The sequence below is a fragment of the Phoenix dactylifera genome, chromosome 17 (genome assembly GCF_009389715.1).
Source record: "Phoenix dactylifera cultivar Barhee BC4 chromosome 17, palm_55x_up_171113_PBpolish2nd_filt_p, whole genome shotgun sequence".
Taxonomy (NCBI): Eukaryota; Viridiplantae; Streptophyta; class Magnoliopsida; order Arecales; family Arecaceae; genus Phoenix; species Phoenix dactylifera.
In genome coordinates, this window is record NC_052408.1 from 14,593,427 (window position 1) to 14,605,079 (window position 11,653).

Consider the following 11,653-nt stretch of genomic DNA (forward strand, 5'->3'; position numbering starts at 1 on the left):
GGCCTCAGTTGTTTAGATTTTAAAGTCCGTTTGAATATAAAAATTTTAATAGGTGGATATTTGTAACTTTTGAAGTTGTTTTAGTTAGCATTAATATTTAGTTAGTTAATTTCATGCATCTGTTAGTTATTACCACTACAACACCCTTCAACGCACTCTGCTCTCTCCAATTCGGCAATGGTAAATTGGGCTTTCTCTCGCTCTCATAAACCCTATCTCATCCGATGCTCTTGATCGTAGGATTACTCCTAATAAACAGTTAGCAAAAACATTGTTACATAATTCCGATCAAAGGGAACCTCAATCTTCCTTATAAGTAGTAGTTGGGTTGTTCTCCCTATATAGATAGAGAGAGCAGTGACATGCCATTTACGACATTACTGATGGAGCACCGACGGATGACTCTTGCATGGTGGAGAATGGCAACTGGACAGTAGCTCTCTCCTAATCATGGGACCGACATGTAATATAATTGAGGACCAATTTTAATTGGACTCGAATTCTTAAGCTGATCCAGATTAAAAAATCTAAAAAAAAAGCTCAAGGTATTAGGTATGCATCTCAAATTATATACTGCTCTTTTCTTCCTTTTTTCTATTGTTTCTTAAAGCTCTAACTTAAACATCGGAGGCCTCCCGGCCGGCGACCTTCTTTGCTCTTCTTGACTTATGTGTAGATTGACCAGCAATCTCCAGACTTCACTAATCTGAGTTGTGGCAACAAATCATGATCAAGCAGTTGGGGACTTGTCAGAAGGTGGAAAACCAATAGTGATAATCAGAAGCTCAACGAACGGTGTTGCCAATGCAGCAGGCTTAGGATCTAGAGAATCTAATTTGATACAAAAATTTGATGAATTAAATGAGGGATTAACGCATTACATTACAATCTACCCAGAAAAAAAGAAAGAAAGTGGCATCGCTCCACACTGAGTTCAACCATGTAACGTTTCCAATCATTATGCAATAACTGCAAAAAGCAATAGAACTTTCAAAGTTTTGTACCTAAAAGAAACTTGCAAAGTTCAATTTGAAAATAAAACGAGGTTGTCTGTAACGGTTCATATTTGTTCTGCTATAAGCGTAAATCCATACATACTTGGAACGAAGGCAGTCTCAAGATCATGTGATTGGCTTGATTCAGTGTTTGGCTGCAAACCATAATTCATGATCCTCTCATACCATGCACGCCCTGTATTATTAATATATTTAAGTTACTGAACAAAACTACTAGAAAATCAGATGATTTACAATCTTCATGGTGTGAGGTCCAAGAGACACAGGCCCCGACAGCAGTACTGAAGAAAAAAAAACTTGCCAGGGTTCATCCATGAAATGAATGTAAACTATTTCTCAAGAAAAGAAATGAACCGTTTCCAACTAGAAGGAAAAATACTCACCTCCTTCGGTCCGAAAAGAAATCGCAGCCCTCTCGGGCAAAGCAACCCCAGGCAATTCTCCTTTCCTTTTAATAATAATAGTATGATGATTAATTAGAAATCATATACTTCAAGTGATACATTTGAGATTCTAATCTGAACATTAGATCATCCTTTAATGCCAATTAGAACAGTTGACTGAACAAAAGAGCTACTAAACATACCAAATGGCTCAAGAAGCCATCCCTGCCAACCTTCACATGATGTCCTTATCGAACATGTTTGATCATCTTTTGTACTTATAATTTATATTACTTTAAAATGAGGCTTTTATAGGATGAGAAGTAAAAGGGTAATCTAAGCATGAGATTTTGTGATATAAATGTATAAGATGCTAAGAAACAAACAATAGTTCCAAGCCAAGAATCAAGAAACTGTAGGAGAGCAAAGAAGAATAAGTATAATTCAACTTACAGAATTGGCAAGGCTACAAAGTGCATTTGAGTTAATGTAATCAGTCAACAAATGGACACAAGTATAATTTAGAAAAGAAAGTGCCTTGTTAAAGTAGGAGGTTCAATCCCTCACAAGTTGCAAGCTACATATAGCTCATACTTTTCCATCATTAGGCTCAACATGTCTTCCCTCAATTATAAACATAAAAAGAACATCCGGCAATCTTTAAAGAGGAAGATGGTGGTGCCAATCCTCTAACCCTTGCCGAAGTTATAACAGAACCTTTAAAAATATAGGCAAGACTTGGGAAATAAGTCTTCGTTAAAGAGAACATGGATTAGCTCATAAGACAGTTGTTGATTTTGAACTGATTTTGATCAATACGTAATCAATGTGGATCAAGAATCAGCTTTTCGGATTTAAGGGTGCAAGAAAGACATCATGGCATGCAGAATCACTTGAACAAGAAAAACTAAGGGAATTTATTCGCAAGCTTGAACCATTATTTGGTATTCAATATGAACCCAAAAAAGAATTTTTGAGCATTCTGGATCATGCTTGGCCTTGAAGGAACCATGGAATAAAGCTTAAAGATGACTATGCCATATAATATGTAATATGTTTTACTGCGAATCGGACCTTACAGACTGCAGGAATTCTAAGATTAGCCCTGCCAGCCATCTCTTTAGTTCTTTATCTTTTTTCTTTTTCTGTTGCCAAAGTCTTAGTTCTTCATCTTTCTTTCTCCTGTTAAGTGATTTGATTAATTGGCTATTTATTTTCAAACTAAACAGAATAAAAATCATAGAGGATGCCTAGAAAGATCAGATTACTTTTCTCTCATGTCCTTTTGTATCCTAACAAGAAGCAATCAACCTATCCTAACTGTGATGAGAACATGATCCTCTTAAAAATCCACCACACAAGTTACACCTTACAACATCTTTTCTTTTTTAAGTCTCAGATACACTAGGTGCTGCAAATAAGAAACTAACCATGACTTGACTGCTTGTATTTAATGACAGTTTCAGATCAAATGAGATACATAATCATTTCGCACACATAAGATAGACTTATAGTTTCCTCCAAAAATACATTCTATGCTTCAGTCGGAAGCTCTTTTTGACACCCGAAAAGTAATCATTGCTTTCCTCATTTACAAAAGTAACATTCACCTAGTCAAGGTAATCCAACAACCCACCCATTGATCATGATCATTCGCATTGAATTGAACTGAAAACGCCCTTTACATATATATCATTGGTCTTGTTTGGTGATTCTTAGACTGCCCCAACACCACTTCAAGAATATCAGGTGCCTAAGAAACTAAGCTCAAAAACCTGCATGCTCCAAACTGTATGTCCAATGCATATTCTAAACTTGGTCTTCTTAAGGATCAATGCACTATCTAATAACCCTAACATCTCCTTGTACTTTAATACCTGAAACACGGACATAATAAATTCGAATTTTTTCCTCGATTATTATTCAGTGAAGCATTTTGGTGACTCCTAATTAATCCTCAAATGACCCCAAACCAGCAAGATACACAGTCATATGATAATTAGACCTACATTTTCACATCTTCAAACAGCCTCCGAAAAAATAATAATGATGAATAGCAGACTATTGCTGAAAAAGCATAAACTTATCTATGGAGAACAAGGTTCGACATACCCCGCATATTATCTCAATTATCGAGCTTCTCTAATCATTAATTTCATTCCACATAGTATTTATCATCATCAATATGTGTTCTGCCAGGGGAAAATAAATAAACAAGTCAAGAGCTAAAATCAACCTGACAAAAGTTCTCAAATCTATTTAACTACAAAAATTTTCACCAAAGAAACTTGAACAAGACACTGAATTCCACAAATATAAGCAATTTTTTCATCCGAACACGTATCTACTTCTAAATAACGACATCACTTTCGGCCAATAGCGGATATATTTGAACAGAATAAAAAAGGAAGCATGAATAATTATGTACAAGTTTTTGTACTACTCTACCATTCTGAAAAGTATACAAAAATTCAACAAAATAAGAACTTTGCACGCCCAAAGAAATTTAAAGAAGACACAAGATTATTCAGAACAAGAAAGAAAACAAATTTTCATCTAAACATAGATCTATCCTTATATAACCACATCGAAGACTCTGCAAACAACTAAACCTGACATAGACAAGGAGCATCAATAACATCGTTTACATCGATTACGATCCTGGAAAGATAACACCAGCGAGAGAGGCGGTTTCAGACCCAGGGAGCTTGTCGGAATTAGGGTTTTAGGGACCGGGCTTGGGGCCTCGTCAGGGGCATCATGGGAGATGGGCTTGGTGAGCATGAGAGGGCGACCCTTGGCCTCCTCCGGCTGGGCGTCGTCCTCGTTGTCGGTGGTGCTGAGATTGATGCACGAGCAGCGCTCCAGGGAGGCGAAGAAGGCCGAGGAGACGCTCGCCCGAGCCAATTCGCCAAGCGGTCGAGCTTCTCGCACGAGAGGAAGCCGGAATTCTCCATCTCCGGAGATCGGGGCGGCGGAATTCGGACCAGAAGGAGGGGAAATTTTGGGATTCTTGCCGCAGAGAGAAGAATTCTAGGAGAGAGACACCAGGGTGGGCTCAGGGGCGGGGGTTCTTAAGGAGGAGTGGGGTCCGGGGGAGGGGATCGTAAAGAAAAGTAAGAGAGAAGTAGGTGGGTCGGTGACCGGAAGTATATCGGTCATTTTATTTTAGATAAGATGATCCTCCGTGTGATTTTTATCCTAAATTAACTGTGTATAATTTTTAATTTTAAGTGGTGCATGCATTTATTTCTCTTTCCATTATGAAGTAAGTGAAATTTAATACAAGTAATTATGATAATGAGAATAGGAAAATACATGAACAAAGAATGGCGATATGGATGAGAGGTGGTAATTGTTTCCCTCCTTCTAAATATACTTACCTGCTATATGAGGCAAGACTGTTCGTTGATCATACCTATTGGTTTTCCACCTTCTGATGAGTCGTCAACTACTTGATAATGACCATTTGCACGATGATGCATTTTTGTTTGTTGCTACTAAAACTCAGATGGGTAAAGGTCTGGAGAATGCTGATCAATCTACACATAAGAAAAGAAAAGTAAAGAAGGTTGCTAGAGCTGATCCGACCGAGAAGCTTTAATGCTCAAGTTAGATAGAGCTTAGAAAAACAAAAAAGAGGAATGAAAAGAGTAGTATAGAATAATCTGAGATGTACATTGAATACCTTGAGCCTCTTTTCTACCATTTTTTTTTTTGTGGATAGCTTAGGAATTTGAGTCAATTAAAATTGGTCATCAATTATATTACGTGTCAGTCGGTGATTAGGAGGTTGGATTTTGGCCACAAAATTACTGACGTTATTAGTAGCATCCTGAGCTATTGTCCAGTTGCCATTCCCACCATACATGCATATCAATAGTGCTCCATCAGCAATGTTGCGAATGGTATGCCATTGCGCTCTTTATCTAGAAAGGGAGAACAGCCTAACTGCTACTTATAGAAAGATTGAGGTTTTCTTTGATCGAATCAATGTAACAATGTTTTCTACTAACTGTTTTATTAAGAGTAATCCTACGATCAAGATGCATCGGATGAGATGAGTTTATGAGAGAGGGAGAGCCTAATTCGCATTAATCGAATTAGAGAGAGCATAGCGGTGGAAGGATGTTGTAGTGGTAATAACTACTAGATGTATAAAATTAAATAAATTTAGTATTCGTACACCTGATGGCAATAATAAATATTAATGCTAACTAAAACAACTTGTATCCACCTATTAAAAATTTTATATTGCAGTGAATTTTAAAATTTAAACGGTTGAGGCCACACATGATGATGGGACGGTAAATCGGTTATGTAAACGGTTGGACCCAAGGATCGGGTCAAGAATGACTTGGATACAAGCTATCTCTGATTCGAGCCATTTAATTTGAACCAACGACTACCAACTTGCTTTGATGGTGAATGTAGTTGGTTATAAACAAATTTCCCCCATCTGATCTTGATCAGATGGGGGAAAGAGGAGACCCATGAAGGCGTGGTCTACTCATCAGAGTCCTATACTTCCTCGCCTAGGGAGACAAGCTCCTGGGTTCTATATAATATAGGAGCGCACACTTGCATAAAATTGTTATATAGATGAAAATCCACAGGAGAAAAAATATGTGCACACTTCTTGAAAAAAAAAATCACCGGTCGCATAGCATTCTTATGTGGGGAAAAAAAATCCGCATAAAACGATTTATGCGCACAGTCGCACAAAGGACTTTACCAAAATCAAGCTGTAAAACGAGGAAATGCCGCGCGGCATCGAATTAAACGAATTCACCTTTTCCCACCACTAAGAAAACTACGAAACGAGAAAAATCTAAACAAATTGCCATGATTGGAATGTTTCCACCTCAAGTATTAACCAAGATCAAGAACAAGAACGATGCCTCAGTTTAATTTCATTCGTGTGACCAAAGAATGAATTAAAACCCTCATGGTTGGACAGAAGACTCCAAAATAAGAGAACAGCGAATAACTCGAAACAGTATGAGATTTCACAGAGAAGTAGAGAGAGAGAGAGAGAGAGCGAGCGCCATGCAGTCAACGACCAAAATGACTTCTCTTTGACACTTCATCACATACATCTTCTTGGACAAGAACAAATATATCGCAAGAAAGAATTATACAAAATATGAAGAACGGAATCTTTCCTGTAGAGCTAATATCCCAGGATCAAGAACAAGATCAATGCGTCATTTCTCAGCCATATATATGACCAAAGAGCGAAACCCCTTACAATGGAGCAGACAAACTCCTCCAAATCATTCAAGAGAGAACAATGTAATTACCTTCTGAATTACTTTGTAACTTCGCAGACCAAGCATTCAAACACTAATCCACCACCTTCGTCATCACCCTCACCGCTGCGCTGTCCGGGCCGCCACTTCCCCCTTGGAACACCGCTTCCATCCAGATTCTTAATTCTCTCCGCCAGCTTCTCCACCACCCCGACTGCTTCTTTAGCACCTTCCGGTTAGCCAAAGCCTGCGACCCCATCTTCAGCTCCCCCTTGCCCTTCATTTTATTCGCCAACCCCAGCAAAGACCCGAGCGCCGAATTCAAATCGTCGAGATGCAAGTCTTCCGCGAACTCCTTCTTAGCACTTTGCACAAACGCCATTGTGCGAGCGGCCGCCGGATCGAAGAGACTCATGAAGTCATCTTGATGGGCAAGAGTGTCGGAGTTCTCTTGCTCGCCGCCGACGCAGTGGGTGCAGTCGATGGGCCGGCGAGGTCGGTGGTGGTGGCGCCGTCCGAGGTGCAAGAAATGCGTTCTTGATGGATTTCTTGGATGGATAGGGGCGAGGCCGGAGGGGAGAGACTGGGTGGTGGTGATCTGTGAGGCGGAGGATGGAACACGGGAGGTGGTGGTGGCGCCGCTGGTGGGAGAGGAGGTAGAGGGAGAGGTCGCGGTGGGTTTGGGATCGGACGCCGAGGTCTGGGCCGGAGTCTTGAAGCGTCGGCCGCGGCCCTTCTTTTCTTCTTGGGAGTCATCACAGAGAGAGAGAGAGAGAGAGAGAGAGAGGGAGATGCGTTCTCGTCTGCTGGAAGGCCGATATGGAGAGAATTATTCTAAAATCCGTAAACGATACTTATTTTGGTAGAAAACCCTAAATGATACTTTGATTGCTGAACCGTCCTCAAGATTTATAAAGAGCAAAGAGCAATGCTACGCAACTCTGAAAAATCACTCGCAAAACTCACCCAGTCGCCTTGGACCAATCAATTGCTTCATTGATGACACGCTTAGCGATGCCAGTGCGAAGGGGACAAAGGACAATACGCCACACAGCTTGAGCGAAATTTTGGTGACCTTTCGAGTTACTTGGCATTTTTCAGAAAAAAAATACCCACAGAACCGAGCTTCCTGCGTACGTGAGACGATGAGAGGGGTTTGTTTGAAAAGAAAAAGATGAGAACTTCGATAAAAATGGCAGGGTCGTGATTGCAAATCCAGTTAAGAATTCCACCCATACGATTCAAATCCGACGGTTATAGCATGTTGATCTCACATAAAGATACAATGCTTTTTGCAGTTGCACATTGAAGCTATAGAGATCCTTCAGACCTCTTCTAAACCGTTTAGTTTGTTGTTGTCCAATGATTTAATAGGTTTAAACCACGGTATTTTTGTGAACAGAAAATACAGTCCACATCCTTACAGATTGTGAACAGATCACAATACATATAATGATCTTGAATGATTTCCCACCTGTATAAGGAGTTTGCAAGGAATTTTCCCCAACATCTACTTCCAACAGAAAGTTTTTATGTGGAACCTCAAGTTTCCAGATCCAATAGTATAAGAGGGAAGAGGGTGATGGGAATTATTGTAAATAAGAAATATGCCAATCTAATTGTGCATGCGTGCGTGCGTGTGTGTGTGTGTGTGTGAGAGAGAGAGAGAGAGAGAGAGAGAGAGAGAGAGAGAGTTGTATTATAAGAAAGCATATCGAAAAACCAAAGAGAAAATTAGGTATAGACGGTATCGAGTCTCATGAAGAGAGGGATGCTTAATTACAAAATCCCATTGGATATTTGAATGAATGACAATAGGTGGGATGACGACATTGCTTATTATGATGTCAACTGAACAGAACGACAGGCTATTTACAATTCTAGATGCATCTAGAGTTGGACATAAGAAAATGTTAAAAAATTAGGAGAGATGGAACTACTCAAAGAATAGAGATAAACATATTTTATTTTTAGTACTTAATGACAAATTTTGAAATCTTTTACAAGCGTATCATGATTTTATTACTTTCATATTGCATAAAAAAATCACAATACGAGGCTCGTGATCGAGGTAAAAAATATGAAAAAATAAATTAAAAAATGTTTCTCATGCATGGGCATGCAGATTACTATTGTCTAGAGAGCAAATAAGTTTCTACAGGATTCTACATCGACGTACATTACTCTCATTCTCATACATTTTTTTTTTTTTTGTGCTGAATATCTTCTACATAAGAATTTTATCAATGTGTGGGCATGTGATGGGAGGCCCAGCCTCGTTTACACGGCCAGACCTATTGGGCGGCCTGGAATAAAGAAGTCGGCCCATAGGCACACCACGCATGTTGCACGTGCTAGAGAAATAGAAGACTTTTTTTAGTACTAACGGCTGTTCACATTGTTAAGAAGACTACTCAAATCAGGAGGAGACGGCGATGAGTTCAAGAAGGTAAATGACTCCTCGGGCAGCCGAACTCGAGCAGAATCCTAGAAAATCGGCTATAAATAGGACCCTCTCTCCTTCGTGGCTCACCACCATGATCACCCTTCTTCCTTCTTCCTCCTTTCTCCCTTCGAGTTTACCGATTTCTAGCACTGTGCCTACTGGGAATCGGGGTTGGAGAGCTCACCAGAGCCAAGGTAAGACCTTAGTCTCTCGTCCCTTTGTTTTCCCCTTCTTCCTAAACCTTAAACCACCTCGCCAACTGCGAAATTTGCCTGAAACTGACTGTGAAAGACCCTCTGCTCACTTCCCTATTTTTTTGATTGTTTTTTCCACTTTTCCGGCCACTGGTGCCACCGCCATTTGATGCTGGACCCTTAGAGGGACTCCTCGACCTCTCTGCAACTCTTCATGGTGGAGTCATGGCTGCTAGTGATAGCCAAAGGCCAAAAAACAAAGAAACCCCTATTTTTTCATGTTTTCCGGCCTTTTTTTCTCTTATTTTTCTTTGCTGCCCGACGTCCATGGCCACCAACCATTCCCTACTCAATCACTGTCGGCCTGTTGACATTGCCGGACCACCACCATCCTCCCCGTGCCTTCCCTTCCTCTGTTCTAAAACGGGAAACGAGCATAATGCTCCCCCCCATTCCCCCCTCAAAAAAACAAAGAAAGAAAGAAACAAGAAAAAAAAACCCTTTCCCCTATTTTGTCCTCTTCTTTCGATTTCTCGCTGCCCAGTCACCGCCATTTGGCTGTCCATCACCTCCGGCGTCGACCAGCTTTATGGCACAATCCCCGAGATCCCACCTCCCCTTTCTCTTCTAAAAGAGAGGAGACTCTCTTTCTTGTTTTTCTCTCTTCTCCATTTTTCTCTCTCTAGAAAGGTTCATGGATCTCAGTATAAAGTCCCAACTCTCTATCCCTTGGACCTAAGTGACCCTTGCAAAGATATCCTAAACCGCCTACTGCCCGGGCAATATGTTGGACTAATCACCGCGATCCTGTTGAGTATCTCTGAAACCATTATTGATGATCCCAGTCAAGCAATTTTAGTTTTGATCGGTCCTTACTTCATAATTCATTGATCGAATTATTTCAATCTCACCGCTGGAGCCGCCGCACACTTGACTAATCATCCTCTTTTTCTTTGTTATTTTTATATTAAAATTACCCGAATAAGAATTAATTGCATATTTAATGTTTTAAATAGGTTTTAGCCAATTTTGCTACTATTGAAGGCTCAAAGCGGAGGAGGTAAGCTGACCTTACATTACTTATTAATTTACAAACTATGATATATCTTTCATTGATATGGTTTATTATTGATGGTATCATATTTTCTTAAAATAAAGGATCAGCATAGATATTATAAAATTATATTTTGTTATGAAAAGTAGTTCCATTAATATTTTTAATAAAAATAGTATGTTTATGAAGCACGAATTTTATAATGTGATTTAGTGTTTTTCCATCACTTATGTATATATTTTAAGAAAAAATGTCAATAGTTTAAAGGCTCTCAAATAGCTATTACGATCCATAAAATTAGGAAAGACTGACATGCCATAACTAGTTCCATACAAATACCATCAGATTTGATATTGATCATTGTGAATGCTACGGGAAGGATAGGACAAGATTGAAAAGTGAGATCCAGCAGAAGCCGAATCGAATACCCTCCCTATCTATATAGGGAGAATAACCCACCCGCAACATATAAGGAAGATAGATGTTCCTTTTTGATCGGATTCATGTAACACTATTTTTTTTGCTAATTATTTTATTAGGAGTAATCCTACGATCAAGATGCTTTGGATGAGTTAGGGTTTATGGGAGAGAGAGAGCGCCCAATTCGCCATTGTCAAATTGGAGAGAGCAGTGCATATGTAAGGATGTTGTAGTGGTAATAACTAATAGATGTATGAAATTAAATAAATTTAGTATTTGTACATCAGGTGGTGGCGGTAAATATTAATGCTAACTAAAACAACTTCAGAAGTTATAAATATCCACCTGTTAAAATTTTTATATTCATATAGTTTTTAAAATTTAAACGGTTGTGGCCACGGATGCTGATGGGACAGTAAACCGGTAATGTACAGTCTGTGGGACCCCAAGGATCGGGTCAAGCACGACTTGGATACGAGCTATCTCTGTTTCGAACCATTTAATCTGAACCAACGACTATCAACTTGCTTGGATGGTCAACCTTAATCGGTTATAAACAAATTTCCATCACCTGATTTTGATCAGATGGCGGGTAAGAGAGAGACCAATGAAGGCCTGGTCTCCTCATCAGAGTCCTATGCTTCCTCGCCCTCGGGTGGAAAGCTCCTGCGTTTTATATAAAATATGAGCGCACACTTGCATAAAATTGTCATACAGATGAAATCCACGTCAGAGAAAAAAAAAAGTGCACGCTTTTATTATTTTTTTTAAAAGGACACCGGTCCGCATAGCATTTTTATGTGGAAAAAATCTGCGTAAAAGATTTATGCGCACAGTCACACAAAGGACTTTACAAAAATCAAGCTGTAAAACGAGAAAATGCCGCGC

General features: G+C 39.5%; 1 long non-coding RNA gene across 1 annotated transcript; it reads right to left on the minus strand.

Annotated features, from left to right (window-relative positions):
- Nucleotides 1-517: 517 nt before the first annotated feature.
- Nucleotides 518-4,511, minus strand: LOC113463722. The gene is made up of 3 exons (XR_003388476.2): nt 1,400-4,511; nt 1,099-1,191; nt 518-969 (listed from the first exon to the last, which is right to left on the minus strand). It is a non-coding gene; the product is annotated as an uncharacterized LOC113463722 (long non-coding RNA).
- Nucleotides 4,512-11,653: the final 7,142 nt, after the last annotated feature.